Here is a 19,305-nt window from a genome sequence, read left to right as displayed (position 1 = left end):
TGCTTTTAAGTATTTTATCTGTTGTGTCTTTGTGACAAATGGACCTTGAGTCTGTAATAAAAGTATCTTCTTGTACCTGTACTTATCTACTGGCTACATTTAGAACTGATTTTACATTGTAAGTTGATCTATTTTTAAAGTGTTCCCAGTGGTATTGTCATTATCATAATAATGTTTTTCTGCCAAAATATCTTTTTTCAAAGTGCCATTTTCTGGGACTTAGAGTGGAAGCGTTTATTCAACATTCATCTCAGAGTTCTGGGTGGGGCTGTTGGTGCAAAGCGATCCCACCCCCCTTCCCCTTCCTGCTGCTGAGAACTCTACTTACACTCTCTCTCTAGCTTGCAGCCCCTCACACCCCTAAACTAGTATTATCAGTGTAACAGTGATCCAGATCTCAGCTCAGACCAGGAAAACAAGGACTTTCATGGATCTATTTGTCTGTAAGTGGGTGTACAGAATGGGGCGGAGCTTGTGGTCCAGTGTATTTTATGCGTCAAAAATACAAATTAAGAATTTATGAATAAAGTTTGAATTATCTTATTCAAAAGTTCTTTTTTTCTCAATTTTCATCAAAGTGGGTCTAAACTTGTGTCCTGAAGCTTCAAAACCCCCCAAATCTTATTCTTCTAAAAATGTATATTTATGTTTTTTATTTGGAGCATATTTTTGTTAGTTTTACAACTTTCTGTCAGATATTTGCTTTGAATTTCTACTGTATGATGCTTACTTTTTCTGTTTATTGTTTCATTGCATGTTGCTGGTACATTGCAAAGCTTTTCATGAATTTATCTGCACAAACTGTAACAGAAATAAATTCTTCCCCTTACTTCTTTGCGGTCACAGAGACACTGGAGTCCACCCAAATACTGGAAAGGTGGTCACCCTGGACAGTTTGTCAGTCCTTCACACCTTAGGGACAATTTAGGACAATGAACCGTTTGACCCTGTTGGACTGTGGGAGCTGAAGGGTCCAGAGACCACCCCCACATGCATGAGAACACAGAAAGCACCCCTGGGATTTGAACCAGCGCCTTCCCGCTGTGAGTATAGAGTGATGTAGATTGTGTGTAATTTGACATTTCTATGCTGCAGTTGTAGACGTTTATACAATGAACCGATAATCTCTAAGATTACGATTATGAGCGATGTAAATAAAGAGAAATGATCTTTTTGACCGGTTTACTTCAGACACATCATCAAACTATAAATTCACTCTTTCTATGAATTCACCCTCTATAACTCCCCAGTTATAAAGAGATTTGAAGTCTATAAATATCAAAACAGCTGATTTTAAAAAATCAAACACTTACCTTACAGTTATAAAAGAATCAGCAAACAGCAGGAGACACTTCACAAAAAAAAAAAAAAAACGATTTAAACTGATCAGTACAATTACTTTAAGTGACAAAACAAAAACTGAACTTCTTTGGATTCTTGTATTCTTAAAGTTAACCTTTTTTTCTTTATTTCTGCATAAACAATCGTTAAAATCAATCGATGCTGCCATCTAGTGGTCAAGCTGTGTCATTGCACCTGTCCTCTGTAAAGACGTCTTACTGTAAGTCACCATTGATTACATCTAAAATGTTATCCCTCTAGATGGGGGGTGGATGGGGTACCATCGAAGTGTTGAGTGTTAATGCTGCAAATGACATTCTTGAAGATTCTTCTGTTGAATAATGAGACTGACAGTCAGGATGTTTTATTTCTGTGCAGCTGTGAGATAATTATAGCGTGAGTCCTTGACAAGAGTATCCGGAACAACTTCAACAAGTTTAAACATTTAAGAAATAAACTCAACCAAGACAAAAAGGTGACACACTGAGGTGAATGAACTGAAAGAAGACATCTGTGGATGATCAACCAGAACATGGAGAGAGAAAACAGAACATCAAAAATCCAAACGGACATGATGTTAACTCTCCAGCTGTTTCAGTGTCTGTCACGCTTCCATGAGAAAGAACCAAACAAAGATTTAGCAGAAAACAAGAAAAAGGCTGCAACAAAGATCATAATCCAAGGATTCAAATCGTTAATCTGTATTTCTTCAATTGGATTGAATTCAATTTTGTTTACACAGCCCAATATCACAAAGAAAACATGCCTCCCTGGGCTTCAATTTAAACAGGTTGTTTCATACTTGGTGACACAAAAGTGCCCTACACCAGAATAAATAACATAAACCAAGTAATTTATTTAAAAAAAAAGCATAAACCTGCAGCTTTTTTAAATAGAACATGTTTTTAAATGTTTTTCTTTCTGAAAAACAAAAATATATTTTTGTTTTGTCTGTGAGAACGTCCATTTCTTCCTGTGCAGAGATTCTTTCTTGTCTGCCGCTCTGCTCATAACATTTAGGAGGAGCCTGGAGTCGGCTGTCAGACTGGATCTCAATCCTTTTCTTTCTTCAGCGCGCCCTTTAACTCTGCTGAGATCCAGCTGGGATTAAAGCATCATCTCTTTCCATCAAGTGAGGTTGGAGCAGTTCTTCCCCGTCCTCATGCTGGGCCAGCCCTGCCATAAGATGTTAGGAAAGGTCGCTTATCAATCCACGCATTTCCTGAGTTTTCTTTTTCAGTGGGGGGCGGGGTCAATTCTATGTCCTACACTTACTTTAAAGTTACTATGATTCTCTTAAAAGTCTCTTGTTTTGTTCAAATGATTGAAATGATTCGTTTTTGTTTGATATCACATGAAAATCAAACATCTCTTTAACGAAGTGCAGCAGAAACAAGTCTAAATTTGTACGTTTATGAGTTTTCACCTTTAAAATAAAAACAATATCAGATCTTTGTTTATGTCCAAATATTTCTTAAAGGCGAATTTTCCTGTTCTATGTGCAGGAAAATACAAAATAAAAGTTATTCTCAGAGATTTTGAATTTGATCTTTAAACAAAAATGTTAAAGTGAAGAAAGTTACTTTATGATGAAGACCAGGATCATGACTTTATAACAAAGGTTCTGTCTTTCAGAGACAAAAAACTTCAACAATAAGAGAGAATTTTCCACTGACTCACTATAAATACAATCCTTTTGACTGAAAACAAAAAAATAGTTCTAGTTATTTATTTGACAGATGGTTTTATCCTCACAGTCAAACTACTGCAAACATGAAGATTAGGGATAAAGTAACATTCCAACTTTTTTGTTTTATTTCTCTATAGTATTTATTTTCCAATTTTTAAACTAATTTTAAAAAAGTCCTTTTAAAAAAAGCAGTGTTTTAAGAGCTTCTGTATTTTTTAATAAAGAAAAACAAACTGTCAAAATTGACTACTAAAAAACTCAAATTTGTGACAAAAATGTATGTGCTTTTTCAAAAATCTTACAATGGTGTTTCTGTAACCTTCAAACTACTAATTGTCATTTACTCTCAGTTTTATACTTTACTACATGATTATTTAGTATTCAGCTTTAAAAATACAATCACATAACCCCTTCAGTTATGGAACCTGCTGTATTATTCTGATCCTATCAGTAGTAGAATTTAAAAGTTAGGATTTTATATGTTATATTCCCCCCAAAAGTGTAATTATATAATCTGCGCACTAGAGGGCGCAACAGCAAAACTTTCAGATTCTGAGAGGACTTCTGTGGTTATTCTGGTGGATGAGCATGCAATGCAGCCTTAAGTTTCTCTAATGCAGATTCTTAAAATCCGATCATAAAACTCTGAGTGACAAAAACATCTTGTAAAATTTCACATCTGAACCTCCTGTGTGCTTCCTCCTCTGTCCTGAATCAAAACAGAAACGATTTTCTCAGGAAATTAGCTTTCCTCCTAAAATGTCTCCATTTTGCATTAAATTCAAACACTTTTTTCTTTATGTTTTAATGAAACACAAAGCATCTGTGTGTCCTCACTGGCATCATCAATACCTGAAAATTAATAGGTGAGGATATTGTGCATGAAAGCTTTTATTGTGAAAAACCCCAGCAGTAGGGTTGCCAGAGCCTCTGAAGTGAAGCCTGTTTTCAAGCCTTTATGGAACCGCTGCTGCCGTCTGGTTCTGTGCCAGCTCACATGGGATGAGCCTTTAAGGAAAAGTCCAAGAACGGAGTCCGAGATGCTGCGAAAGAGTCAAAAGTTCAGAGGTTGAAGCAGCGAAGTCCAGCTCCAAGATGACCTGGTTACTCATTGATCCATGAAGCTCCCTGGAGGACACTGGATAACACTACAGCATCAGGTTTTACTCACCAAAAACACGTTTTTGTCAGATTTCCACTCCAAACTGAGAAAAATGTCACTTAATAAACCACTGCAGTTACATGCATGCTTTGGAAGCTATTCTTTTCTGCAGCAGGTGTGTTTGATTGGAAATGGGTTGTGTTCAGGTAAACCATCTGTTCATCAGAAGACACACCTGAACTAGACCTGTGGTCATCAGTCTGTGTATCCAGGCTCTTCAGTTATACTTTCACCTCACGGACCAGCACATCCGCATGCGATGTACTCGCACCATGGAACCAAACGACCTCCAGGAAACTCTCCTGAACAGAAACATGAAGCTAGTGTTTTATCAAAGAGAGTTCCATGTTGTAACACAGCCCAGTTGTCATTAGGACAAAAACAAAATCTATGTATTCTGTGTTCGAGCCTCCAGTGATTGGAATAACCTGCACTCTTGAATACGTTCTTTTACATCTTTTCCGTTATTTAAGTGAGCTCTTTCAGCAAATTTAAAAGATATTCACCATTGTTCTTGTTATGTGACTTAATTCTTAAACCTTTGTTGTCCTTTAATTGTTATATTTTGTTTGTTTCATAGTCTCTATTTTCTGTGCTTTGACTGAATTTGTTTCATAAATTCATTTTGATGAGCAGTGAGAATGTGAGAGCTGCTATGTGTGTGCGTCTGTGTGAATGTGGATTTATGTGAGTGTCGGTTATATACTTTATTTGTATCTTGATTCCATTCTTGTTTGTCGAATACATTTTGTCTTCATTTGAGTTATCTGTTTAAAGAGGAACCCCTCGAAAACGAGATGTGCCATCTCAAGGGGCGGATCCTCCCATTCTTTAGTAAATGTTAAATACCTAAATCTATTTTACTTGCAGCACCTGCCTCATCACAGCCGGGCTCAGACCGCTCGCGTTACAGCTCCGATGTGAGCGCCGCAGTCTTTACGTAACTTTATAAGTGCCAGAGGAAATCCCACTGTAGGCGTTCATGTCCTACATCTGCGGTCAGGCCTCTGCGGCGCTGCGAATCTGTTTTGTTTGGTTCAAATTTTTGCCGAACAACGCAGCTGAACAGGAGCGAATAAAGGAGGGATTACTGTACTTCCTATATGCATGGCAGATTATCGCGTAAATGTATGTGAGTTTGGAGTTTTGTGAGGTCGGCAGCAGAGTCTGTGGCTGCTGCCGTCCAGGAGCTAATATGAGCCATCAGCTGTAGCTAGACCGCTCCCGGATCGCACCTGAGCTATGACGCTAGCCGCGTAAGCTCGTCCAACTGTTCGTACAGGCGGACAGATGGGAGAACCTGTATGGGGCAGCTAGACTCCAAATTATCCTAAAAACTCAGTAGTTGCTGAACTGTTTAAAGATTGAATGGTGTCTCTATCTGAGAGTATGCAGAAGTTCACAGGTTTCAAGTGCATGAAGTTGTTAAAGGATTTGAGCAATTTCTCATGTTTTTCCTATGGGGCAAATTTTGCTCAATATTTCAAAAACTATAAAGTTTAGGAATATCAAAAGTATAAGCAGTAAAGTCCTGAACACGATGAATGTTTTAATATCAAGCTTACTGAAATTGCTGAAAGTGTGATTGAGTTTTTAAAAATAAATGGGAAGGTGCAGGAGAATCCTTATTCCCATGATTAAAGCTACGCTAAGTTATAATCCACTGGATAAAGAAGATTTTCTATTTTTGAACAAATTCAAGGATTTAAAGTGTTGCTCGTGGTTTTAATATACGGTAGGAGTCACTTCATTTGCTCTGATTTCGTTTTTGTTGATTATATTTATGAATTTGTAGCTGAGATGCTCCAGAAACAGTCAAATAAATATTTTTATATCATTGATGACTTTACACTTCCTGCATTTGCTGCATTGACATGATCCAATGGTGATGTCTTTTATTTTGAAAGGAAGTCATGCAAAGCTCTGTCAAAAGTTAGAAACTATTTCATTTTTTCAAAGCTATTTTCTCTTCATGTTTATGCTTTATTTATGCCAAAAAACCATAGTGTATTTAAATGTATGATTTCAACAGCAAAAACATAAATATAAATGCGTATCTTATTTTTCTAAGGGGTTACTGAAGACTCTGTGGCTCCTATTGGGTTTTGGTTGGAGGAAAATCAGCCCGAATGACTCTTTAAGTATTGAAGGTTGCAGACCCCTGGACTAGACGATGGTACAGTCCATTTTCACGATGCTCTCTAAGGTGGTCGTACAACCTTCAAGGGAAATGGAAAACGCTCAATGGCCCAGACGACTTAAAATCCCACAGACCCCGATAAGGGAGCATGTGACTCAGGGCTGAGTAGTTTCTGTCTACGAAATGTTAGTAGACTTAAACACATTCAACCCTTTAAAACCTGAGGCGTCACGCTGACACCTAAATACAAAACCTTTAACATACTTTAACTTTTCAACTGATAAAACGATAATTCCAGTAGATTCTCCTCCAGAATCTACTGGAATTACGTTGATCGTGTTAACAATTAAAATATTACAGTAAATCAGAGAACATAAACTCTGGAGCTCTGGTGTTAAAGGGTTAAACAGTCTCCACTAAACACTATTATGGCACAATCTAAACTGTTTATGGTCTGAAAATCTGGACATTTCTTTGCAGAGTCTGACAAACAGAAACAGCTTTTAGCTCGTATTTATTTATTTTATTAAAGCACGCACAGTTGTACTGCGTCACAAACAGGTGGTGAAAATATTCGTTCCAATTTGTAATTCCCAAAGCAAGTCCTGCAGTCATTCATGTGCCCTTTCAGAGCGGCAGCACATTTGGAAGGCAGGTGTGAAGGAGAGCCGCAATAAAACCTACAAGCGCTCTGCTTTGTGAGGGAAGTAACAGGATTTAACTAGGTGACTCCAAAGCAAAGGGGGGAGACGGTGCTGGTGGTGCAAGACAAAGGGAGGAAGGAAGGCAGGAAGGACTGGTTGGTGGGGGGTGGGGGGTCTACTCTGGAAAATGTATTGGTCTAGCTGGAAAAACAGGTCCCAAAAAAACAGAAGAGCAGGAAAATTGAGGGGTGAGGGGATCCGGAGCTGTGGCCTGCAGATGAACCCATCGGGGACTTTGCTTGATGGGGTCATTCCAAGTTCAGGTCTTTCTCTTGCTGACTCTGCGAGAGCGGAGGAGCTGTCCATGGCTGGAGGGGCCTGCTCTTGACGGCCTCCAGCCCCTGCTGCGAGCCCCCCAGGGGCCCTGTAACACAAACCCAATTCCAGCAGGAGTTCTGTGGATGTGTGGGTAACGGGGCCGTGCCCTGGGTAAACGGAGGTCATTCCGAGAATGGGAGTGAGAGGAGAGCCACCTTCCCCTATAAATATTTGTCTGACAGTCAGAAGAGGACTTGTTTTTAAGCTCTCGTCCTGAAGGCTTATGTTACTGTTTTCACTGGTAACACAAGCAGCCCTGCAATGGAAAAAACAGAGTGTACAGTCGCAGAGAAAATACGCCGGCAGAGCTGTGAAACCGAGACTGATCAAAGAAAATGAGCCTGGATGTAGTGTGGAAAGAAACAAACAAAACAACTTTTTTGCTCATTCAGCTCCTCGTGACTCGAATCAGCTGATTGTGTGCGGAAAAAAAATGGAGGTGGATGAGCCGACGGAGGGATGGAAAGGAAACATGCGAAGCTTTTCGAAGAAGACAAATGAGGGATAATCTATCACAGACCAAACAGCAAGTCAGGGGTGGCCAACTAATCAGGCAGTTTGCACAGGCAGCACAGCATGGGCCCTTTGAGTGGATAAGTGGTCCCTCCCATAATGTCAAGAGTAAAGCTTGTACCCGGGGTTAGGAGAAGGTTGGCAGGGAGTTAATGAGATGACTGGTGGGGTGATCACCAAAGAGATTTGGAGACCTATGACACGGCACCAGACACAGATTGATAAGGACGGCGTCCTCCGTAGATTTATGAAGTGTTTGCTTGTTGGTTGTTTGGGCAGGAAGTCAAAAAGTCAGACAGAGCAAGCTGCCTGCACCAGTTTCTGATCAAATGTTTTCAGGTCAACTAAACCTGCAAAGGTAAATGTCCAGATCTGAAATGCACACAATCATCACAACTCCTGGGATGCATGACAAAAATCCCAACTGGAAGAATGTGAGTCACCGGGTGAGGAAATCACTCTCATGCTGTCCGGTTTAGTCACAATGTGATTCAGCCGTCATGTTTTCATGAAACACGGTGGTGTTGAGGAGCTGAATCAAAACTTGTGGTAGAGTGGTTGCAGTTCTTTGACCCTTTAATACCTGAGGCATCACCAATGACGCTTAAACGCAAAATCTTTAACATACTATAACTTTTCCACCATTAACACGGTCATTCCAGTAAATTGTGAAGGAGAAAAGAGGCTCAAGCCGCTTTTCTCCTTCACAATCTTCTGGAATGATCGTGTTATTGGTAGAAAAGTTACACTAAATCAAAGAACATAAACACTGAAGCTCTGGTGTTAAAGGGTTAACTGGTAAGCATTTTCAAATATTCCACTTCGAGTTACACAACAGTTATTTCCGGCCATTCGGATTGCTCCTGAACAATCCCCAATGACCTACACATGCTCACTACCAACTGGTCACATATGGACGTATGGTTAGGGCCCTCTCCGGGCCACATTGTTTTTTGTCGTGCTTGCTGTTCCCATTAAACCACGGGTCTCCAACCTTCAGGATGCAGGATACCTTTAGGGTTAGGGTACCAGTACCAGTACCAGTACCAGTACCAGTACCGGTCCACGTCCAGAAGGTTGGGGACCCCTGATTGGCATATTTGTTTTTTCCCAGCAGCCCTTGGACTAGTACGGGTTCGTGGTTTTAGACCTCTGATTTAGTGGAAACAGCCAGCATGTCAAAAAACGATAAGATGGGGACAACAAAAGCGACATGGAGGGGGACCCGAACCATACGTCAAAATATGAAGAGTCAGGAGAGAGAATGTGTTGAAATGATAGAAATGAAACGCCTTCAAATAAAATACAAACTCATATTTCTGGCTATCATCAAGGAAGCAATCATAAAGAAGTAATAATAAAAAATGATAAAAAGAGAGATAAAAAACAATTTATTGCACAGGATCTTTTAACTGTAAATGGCGTTTACTTATTCTTAGAAGGCCCAAAGACTCATTCACACACTGATGCACCTGTAGAGGTTAATAGCAATAGAGATGACACGCTAGCTTGTTGCGTACAGAAAGTCAGACGCCATATTGGAATGGTATAGATGATTGTTTACTGCTGTGCTACAATTGTACAAACAGATCTGTAAAAACAAGAATGTGACTTTTCACTAGTAAATTATTGCTGTCAGCTGATAAAGGAGAACTTCTAGAAAACATTTGAACAAGATCTGAGTGAGTTTACTCTCAATAATGAACGTTTAGACTGATCTTGTCATCTATTAAAGTCAATGACAGCTCTAGATTTCACACTGTTTCCATGTTTTCTGTCAGGACCATCGATCTTTATGTTTATGGAGGATGATGGTGGTATTTGTATGTGTGTTAGACCTCAGATCAGACCAGATGACCTGCTGGTAATCAGATTACTAAGTGGAGAAAAATAAACTAACCAGGATTTCCTCAGTAATGAAGATAGAACTGAATCCTGGTCCGGCGGGCGGACCAGGGAGGAGCTGTCGATCGAGCTGCATTGTTGTCAGTCGGATCAGCCCGTGTCATCACACTGATCCGGGAACGAACCGGCCAATATATAACGGGCGCTAGCAATGTCAGCTACCCACTGAACACAGACGAGGTGTCATGGAGCAACCTGCTGCCACCGTCTCCAGTCACCAGAGGGAGCGCTCACCAGAGTTCTGAGCTCACCACCTGATATTACCTGGACTCATCAGCTCAGCTGTTCCCCATCACCTCATCACCTCCTCAGCTCATAGTCTGGCTCCACACTTCACTCTCCGCGAAGCTTTGTTTGTGCCACCCTGCCTGCAACTCTGAGCGTTTACTCCTGACCTGATCTTCTGCCTCTGACCCTGCTACTCTGATTGTCTGCCGCCTGCCCCTGACCCTCGCCTGGACTCTGACTCCTCTTCTCGCTTGTCTCGGATGATCCCATGCCCGTGTATGACCTCTGCCTGTCTGACCCTGCTTATTCTGTGGACTGTTAATAAACCTGCTGCACGTGGAACCAGCTGTCTGCCTGTTTTTGACACGAGGAGTCTAACAGTTTGTGTAAATCTCATTTGATTGGTGAACACAGACCACAATGCAATGGGTTTGAACGATTTGGCATTTTCCTTTTTTTTTATTTAATTTCAAATTACATTTAATGTCAATCCTCCAAGTTTTTATCATCATAACCCAATGGATTCATAAATACTCTTTATAAAATGCTCATATTTATTAGGTTTTCATTTTAGAAAATCAGTTTCGTCATGTTATGCATTAAAAAAACAAACAAAATAGTAATGAGTGTGAGTCCAAAATGGATTAAAGCCTATGGCAGCCACAGGACAGTCCTGCACTACATAGTCTATAGACCATTTACATATATAGACAAAACTTTCGAAAAGTTTTGGAGGACAACAGGACAAAAACTAAAACACGTTCATACAGATTCAAGTGTTTTCATTTTTCGTTTCATTCCCCATCAGTTTGTGAGTCCTTCCTCAGTGTTAAATCAGAGTTTATCTTGTTGTCATAGAAACCAGAGCAGCTATGTGTTGTTAAGAGGAGTGTTTATCGCACACAAAAGGGAACTTGCAAAGTTGATAAGAATGTGAGAGTATCAAAGTTCTCAAATAGACGGCGGTTTCTCCAAGATACCAGCAGACAGCGTGATAGCAACGGAGAGAGGGAGAAGAAAGAAAAACAGCATGGAGAAAAAGATTGAGAGAAGCTGATAGAAGAGGGAGGATGGAAGGTGAGGGGGGAGTGGATGGGAGGAGGAGGGTTGCTGTGCGTGAGTGGAGGACCTCCCTGTGAACTGTGCAGTCGCGAGCCGGGTCATTGGGGCGAGGTTGTCAGAGCGTGCCTGAAACAGTACACCCAGGGGTTCAGCCAGAGTTCACACACTCAGTGTGCAGGATCCATGTCCTTCAGTCAGCGTTTGCCTGCTGTACTGCAGCATTTTCACACAGAAAACAACACCGCTCATGCTGGACGGGGGTGACATGAAGGAGCAACAATCATAAACGTATATGCATTTCACATATTGGCCTATTATTGTTTTCTACTTTCCTTTTAGGTTTGGAAAAACACAGTCTGCACATTTACACCGTGAAACAAAAGGTATCTGCTGACAAAAAGAAAATATTATTCAGAGGAAGAGAGAGAGCTTTAAGTGAGGAAGATGATAGATTTGATAGTCAGGAACAACAGAAGGTTTCAGCTGGGTGGAAAACCGTCTCTCGCATTTTCTTTCGTCTTTTTCTTTGTATTTCAGTGTCTTAAATAAGAGAGGCCATGAAGCTAGAATCCCCTCTGTGTGACTGAGCTCTTTGTTGGAAAGCTGTCTGCTTTACTCCCATTGAAGACTGGTTGGCCCATTGTCAAACCCAGAGCTTGACCTGGTGTTGAACCCAATTGTCAAACTTGCAGTGTAGTGTGGGACCTTGCTGGGGGAGGAGAGGCAGCAGAGTGCGGTTTTTCAGGCTGGGGAGAGTGTTTGTCATCTCTTATTCCAGAACGGTCTGCACTGTGATTTCCTTTGCCTTTCGGATGCAGCTGAAATCTGCCAAAAGTGGAAACCTGTTTTTCCGAGCGGCTCATGTTGTGAGTCAAACCTGAAATGCTCGCTCTTTCATTTCAGCAATGTGGTGACCACCCCAATCTGCCTTCCAAGTCTCTGACTGTGGAAAACTCAGGCTTTTTGTATCACATGAAAGCTTGACAGACAGGCCCAGCTGTGGATGTTCGGCGCCAGAGCTCCACGCCCTCTGAGTGCAAGACAGACAGGGCCCAAGCCCCGAACAATTCCATCTTTGTGGATCTACTGGAAACTGTCGACTGCATCCAAATGACCGTAAGCTGTAGATACGAGCCAGATGTTGAGAATTCCTCACTTTTAGTTCAGCCTCAGTCTGATCTGGCTCATCCCAGTCCAGTTCTGATCACTGTGTTATATGAAACCGGGTCCGATCCGACTGGAGACATACTTGTGCCTGTCCTTTCACCATATAAGGTACCACTCTTTCAGTAACTGCTACTCTGCTCGGTGCTTCAGGCTTTGTGGCAATTGGAAACAGCTCTCTCTTCAGTTTTCATCATTTTGATGAAATATTTTACAATATGCAGTCATTCCTCAGAGGCGCAAGCTGCTTTGCACATTACTCTTCGTACAAATCCTCCTTTTAACCAAATCACCCCCAGATGCCCCTGTTTAGATTCGTTAGGCTTTGGGGAATGATTGAAGCGATTACTCTGTTTCTTGATCATTCTCTGCCACTTGAAGCTTTCTCTCTGTGCTGGTCTGAAGACCTCGAATGCTAAACAAGCCGATGATATTCTGAGGCGGCCATAGCCCTGGAAGGAGCTTCACACACTCTTATGCAACCAGGCTTTCCGAAAAGGCCATTATTATATCGTTAAGGTCATTAGTGCTCCAAATCTGACAAGCTCACTGTGATCTGGAGGAAGAATTATTTGTCCAATTGCAGGCTAATTACAGCAGGCTGTGTGACCACCCCCCCACATTCCCAGCTGACCTTTCACCTCTGAGGGTTCGAGCAGGCAATTATTCTTCTCGGCTTCTGTGTGACAAACTGGCTGTTTCCCTACTTCTCCATGGCTCATTTCAGCCCCCTTTTTTCAGAGTTTTCATAGTTCCTGTGTAACACAAAAGTGTAATATAAACACACAAACCCATATTTAGGAGCCGGAGACATTACAAATGTTCAAGGAAGGCTGTCATGGGTTTGTGTTCCACATCTCTCTGCTTGTAAAGACCTTTATGCCTTTTTTTCCACATTTTTGGAGAAAGAAAAAAATCCAAATGTAGGAAAAAAAAAGGTATCCTACAAATGTAGGGGGCCATTGGGTTAAACCCTTTAACACATATGGCGTCGCTGGTGACACTTAAACACAAAATCTTTAACATACTGTAACTGTTCAACTGTTAACACATTAATTCCAGTAGGTTGTGAAGGAGAAAAGCGGCTCAACGAGTTAAAAAGTTACAGTAAATCAAAGAATAAAAACACTGGAGCTCCAGTGTTAAAGGGTAAAAGACCCACTTCCATCCTCTGCTGATCTATTTTCAAAGCATTCCCAGTGGACTTTTAATTATTATTATCCCATTTTTATCCATCCATCCATCCATCCATCTTCTTGACCGCTTCGTCCCTTTCGGGGTCGCGGGGGTGCCGGAGCCCAACCCGGCTACTGAAGGGCGAAGGCGGGGTACACCCTGGACAGGTCTCCAGTCTGTCTCAGGGCCACAATCACACACCATCCACTCTCACATTCACACCTAGGGACAATTTAGAGTCACCAATTAACCTATGAAGCATGTTTTTGGACAGTGGGAGGAAGCCGGAGTCCCCGGTGAAAACCCACGCATGCACGGGGAGAACATGCAAACTCCACACAGAAGGGTCCCAAATCCCCCAGCCGGGATTTGAACCGGGGCCTTCTCGCTGTGAGGCGAGAGCGCTAACCACTGCGCCACCGTGCAGCCCCCCATTTTTATCCAAAATTTTAAAAGAAAGTGCTGTTTTCTTGGACACAAATACATTCTTTTTCGTATTTGATACATATTCTTGTATCATTTGCTCCTGATTCAAAACAATTTGAATAAAGAAATGGTTAATTTTTCAGACTACAACAGCTTGTTACCACTAAGACTAAAACTTAGAAAACAGGAAATATTTTGTGTCAATTGGTAACTTCACTTCTGAGCCAATAGAAATTACATGTGGAGTCCCCCAAGGCTCCATCCTGGGACCACTTCTATTTAACATCTACATGCTCCCACTGGCCCAGGTTATAAAGAACAACAACATTAGTTACCATAGCTATGCAGATGACACACAGATATATATTAGACTGACACCAGGAGACCGAGGCCCTGTACAGGCTCTTGGTAAATGCATTGAGGACATTAATGACTGGATGTGTCACAACTTACTTCAATTAAACAAAAACAAAACTGAGGTTATTGTCTTTGGGGCTAAAGAAAAAAGGTTGGACGTCACTACAGAGCTTCAATCTATTCAACTAAAAACTACCAACCAGGCCAGAAACTTGGGTGTAGTGATAGACACAGACCTAAATTTTGATAAACACATTAAGGCAGTCACTAAATCAGCCTATTATCATCTCAAAAATATCTCAAGGATTAAAGATCTGATGTCTAAGCAGGACCTGGAGAAACTAGTGCATGCTTTCATCTTTAGTCGACTTGATTACTGTAACAGTGTTTTTACAGGACTACCAAAAAAATCCATCAGGAAACTGCAGCTTATTCAGAACTCTGCTGCTCGGGTTCTCACAAGGACCAAGAAAGTAGACCACATCAGTCCAGTTCTGAGGTCTTTACACTGGTTACCTGTCTGTCAGAGGATAGACTTTAAAGTTCTGTTACTGGTTTATAAAGCTTTGAATGGTTTAGCACCAAAATACATGACTGACCTCCTGACCCAGTATGTACCAGCCAGACCTCTCCGGTCATCAGGATCCGGTCTTTTATCAGTTCCTAGAGTCAGAACTAAACATGGAGAAGCTGCATTCAGCTTCTATGCTCCACAGATCTGGAACAGACTTCCAGAAAACCTTAGATCTGCTGAAACACTCAGTGTATTTAAATCCAGGTTAAAGACTCACCTGTTCTCAGCTGCATTTGATTAATATGTATTCAAAAGTTTACGTCTGCACTGTCTATCTGTGCTTGTTTTAAATTAAAATCTTTTTACTTTCTTTTAATTTTATTTTAATGAATGACATTTTTACTATTTCTTTTGATTGTTTCTTTTAATGTTTTATGTAAAGCACTTTGAATTGTCTCTGTACATGAAATGTGCTCCAAATAAACTTGCCTTACAAAGCATTTTATGTTTGAGTGAAGATAGTGGAATACAACTTCTGTCTTGGATCTTTCCTTTCTTAGAATCACCAATTTAAATCTTTGCTCCACGCTAACCGAACTGGTCCATTTTTCAACGGACCTATAACCAACGGGGGTCTAAAAATGGTATGGCTCGGTTTGGCTTATTGAGTCCATTTTATAAAATACCGGACTGGAGTGTGCCGTATCCGGACTGTACCACTCAGTGGAAACGAGGCCTGATGCTTGGTTCACACTGGACGAGGAAGCAGCGCAGAGCGGTATCCGCTCTCTCCTGCAATTCACACCAGATGCACATTTTTCCACATGGTCAACAGGCGCTTCTGCTAGAGTTTGTTTTTGCCATCATGGGTAAGTTGTTAATCTAAAAATATTACCCCATGTTTCTGCTAAGAAGCAGCAATATTAGGCTTACACTTTTTAAATGTATCTGTTGTTGAGACACAGAGGGAAGTGTGTGTCTGTGTTGTGATTGTATGTATATGTTCATCTCAACGGTCTGTTTACATACAAACACGTGAGCGCATTTGTCAATCGCTGTGTTTTATTGTGAAAATTTGGTTATATTTTGAAAATAAACCAGATTTTCTCATGTATCTTGATGTAATTTCCTGCCAGAATTGACGCGGATCGCGCACAAAATAGAGCAGATGCCGAAACGATTCCTTGCACGGCGCGAGCCTTCCGCAGAGGACAACGAGGCTCCGCGCCTGCACGAACCAGACGTTAGTCACTCCAGAGTCTAAGTTTCCTGAGCCAAAAAGGGCACAATAAAGAAGAAAAAATGATATAAGTTGTGGTCCGGAAAAGAAATCTCCAGCAAACCTCACCCTGAATATGGACCAAAAGCACTCGATCCGGAACAAATTAAGTGGACTCAGTCCAGAACAAATTCTTTTTCTAGTCTCAATACACCCTAAGTCGCACCTCCGCCCAAACTATGCAAGAAGTGGCAACTTTTACTCAGAAATGCAATTTTAAGCTTAGTTTTCTTTATGTCCTACAGAATCAGAAAAATGCTACAAAACACCAAAAACCTCATTTCCATCAGAGTGGCTCTTTAGCAGCCTGGTGGTAAAGGTGCATATTCCACTTCACAACAACAAAGCCGCGGCTGCAAGCAGTTCTTCTGGAATGTGTCTTTTCTTCTCAGACTTATAACAAAACATCCTGCTGACTCTCCATCAAAAAAGTGCTTTCCAGCTCTTTGGTTGTGCTTGCAAACCCACATCATCTACCACAGCTACACCCCACCAGAGACACGCTTTCATCCTGACCAAGACTCTGTGTTTGCTCTGTTTCCATTTAGCTAAGTTCAGGTGTAGTTCACAGAAGCCGCCGACTCTGATGGCATAACCTGCATGCAGGCTTGGGAGGTCTTTGTGTTCTACGGTCCTGTGATATATGGAGACTCTTTATGCCACAAATAAATTCTGTTTTTGACATAAGCTAAAGAAAATGCTTGGCACTCGATCACATTTCCTTCCTGTCAGCTTTATCAGTGAGTTTTGGATGGTCATGCCTCCCTTTGTCCTGATGAGAGCTAAGTTATAAAAGGCTGAGCTCACTTCATCTCTGCTCTGATGTTGAGATGAGAGAGCGCTGCCCTCTGTTTGACCCACATCCGATTCACCTTGAGCAAGGCAGGCTGCTGGCAACAGACACCAAACCGCAGAGTTCAAGCATGCTGTGACGATGTTGCGTAACCTATGGAGAAGCTGCTCTGTAATAAATAAATCCGGCTGAAGCGGTCCATCTGGGAACAACATTTTTCGGCAGAGCTCTCCTGACGCGATGCCTGGTGGGCTTTATAAATATCCCGAGCCCATCCGTGCAACGTGAACTGTGTTTCACCCTCCCACACCCTTTTCCTCTGAGTGTTTGCCTTCTGCTTGCAGTGAAAAGGAGGCCTTACTTTGCTTTGTTTGTCCCTTCAGGATACCTCCCACTTTCTCCCTGTTAGCTGTTCAAAAGCAGAACACTGGAAACCACATGTGAAACAGAGCGCTCTGGGTTTCACAGTGGAGTTCATGTCCCAGAGGGATCTTATTTTGTCTTCTGCAGTCATCCAGTAAGTCACAAACAAAATGCTCTCCACTTCTGCTTCTGAGACAAAAGAACTTAGATAAACAAAGACATCCACATGTTCTAAAGAACTCCAAAACGCTGTACAGCCTGTGATCCAATATCTTGTCAAAAAAAAGTCAAAAACATTTGAAAATTCGCCATCTTTACCATTCTTCTTTCCTAACCATTTTTACAATACTTTATAATATTGTGTAGAGTAACAGCAGAAATAAACCTCCACAAATATTTTAAAAATGCTTTCACTTTCTTTTCTAAAATAAATACAAGAGGCTCCATGAGTCAAAAGTTTGTGGAGGAAGTTTACAAGAAAACAACTGAAATTGTTCTTTGTAACTGACAACGAAAGGCTTAATGTCATTGAGGTTCATTGGGATTCTTTATCTACATCTCTAGTAGAGTACTGTTGGAGTTTCAGGATTCTTTTTTAGATTTGGGGGATAATTTGTTACTCTTTTTTTTTAGGTCCTATCAGCTTTTTAAGCTTAAAAATATTTTAAAGTGTTCATTCCTCACTATAAATGACTTAAATGCGGTATTTGAATTTGTTCATTTCTAAGTAATCCTCTAAACCTGTGCTCTGAGCACCAGCCGCTCCCAAACCATGAAAACAAACAGGTTCTCTCGTGTTGATGTCACAAAGTGAGAACCGCCCCTTTCAGGAAGATCCTCCTTTCTCCCAGACTAACACCAACACCCAATTAATTCACAGAGCTAGTGATGATCAGTAAAAAACTTTCATTTTAGATGCACAATCCCGTATATCGTCCAATTGTGTCCTGTCTCCAATAAATGGAGAGTCTAACAGGTGTTTGTTACTTTAGATGACATCCACCCCTCCCCCAGGTCGGACGCAGTCGTACAGACTGTGTTTGTGTTGTGAACCGATGGCCGGGCCTACTAAAGACAGTTATATGGTATGTGCATCCATCTTTGAAGAAGTTTGGATGTTGTTTGTCTTTGTGGGCCAAACACAGACATGCTGCCAAAGACAGCTGTATGATCACGTCATAAAATGGGAGGAGCAGCAGGCAGGAATTTAGGCCTCTTACTTCCGGGTAGAAAAAAAAATCCCTTGCAAATAACTCATATTTCATAATTAATTTGTTGTTAATTTGAAAGTCCGAAGTCAGTCCTCGAGGTCTAGTGTTAGACGCAGAAGTCTCCATTGAAGCTACTTATTGGCCAAACTCACCTGATCCAGGTAATCAGCTGCATAGATGACCAGGTTTCTGGAAAAGCACTAGGACACCGGTCCTCGAGGCCCGACTTTGGGCACCCCTGGTATAGGCCCTTAATTGCCTCCAAAACTCAGATAATGGGGAGAAATTAACACATGCAAACTGACGATGGGAATGAAATGATCAATGTGATTTATTGTGGAGAATGACAAATGTCTGCAGTATCTTTCTGACTTCCTGTTGCTATCAAAACCTAAAAAGTTCTGTTCTTTTCAAAAATGCAACAGCTGTGGTTGTGTGGTTGTAGCGTTAACTTTGTTGATGTGGGAACTGTCATTTATTTAGACGTGTAGATGCAAATGTATAGGATGAGGGCGGATTCTTCTGGGGTTAAGCTGGAGATTTGTTATTTGATAAACAATGTTATTAGATGAAGGAAGCTGGATTATGCAGTCTACACCACACTAAAAAAAAAATCTGATATCAGAATTTTAAATCTTTAATAACTGAATAAACACACTCTTTGACTTTACCCTTTAACACCGGAGCTCCAGTTTTTATGTAGTTTGATTTACTATAACTTTTCAACCGACGAGCTGCTTTTCTCCTTCAAAATCTACTGGAATTATCGTGTTAATGGTTGAAAAGTTACAGTACGTTAAAGATTTTGTGTTTAAGCGTCACCGGCGACACCTCAGGTGTTAAGGGGTTAATAATAAAATCCAGCTTTATCAGTTTGACAATGTTGTTTTTGAACTTTTTGATGAACTCGGGTGTTGGTAGTTTGTCCAGTGTCTGCATGTGTTCAGGTGGCAGTAGTT

General features: G+C 41.2%; 1 long non-coding RNA gene across 1 annotated transcript in view; it reads left to right on the top strand.

The window, feature by feature from the left end:
- LOC112144545 overlaps positions 1-1,373 on the top strand; it is a 6,139-nt gene extending 4,766 nt beyond the window's left edge. The window contains exon 2 of the long non-coding RNA XR_002918910.2: positions 847-1,373. This is a non-coding gene — a long non-coding RNA (uncharacterized LOC112144545). The remainder of the gene's footprint in view (positions 1-846) is intronic.
- The last annotated feature ends 17,932 nt before the right edge of the window (positions 1,374-19,305 follow it).

Source organism: Oryzias melastigma, linkage group LG5 (assembly GCF_002922805.2).
Source record: "Oryzias melastigma strain HK-1 linkage group LG5, ASM292280v2, whole genome shotgun sequence".
Lineage (NCBI taxonomy): Eukaryota > Metazoa > Chordata > Actinopteri > Beloniformes > Adrianichthyidae > Oryzias > Oryzias melastigma.
This window is presented reverse-complemented; position numbering and strand designations above follow the sequence as displayed.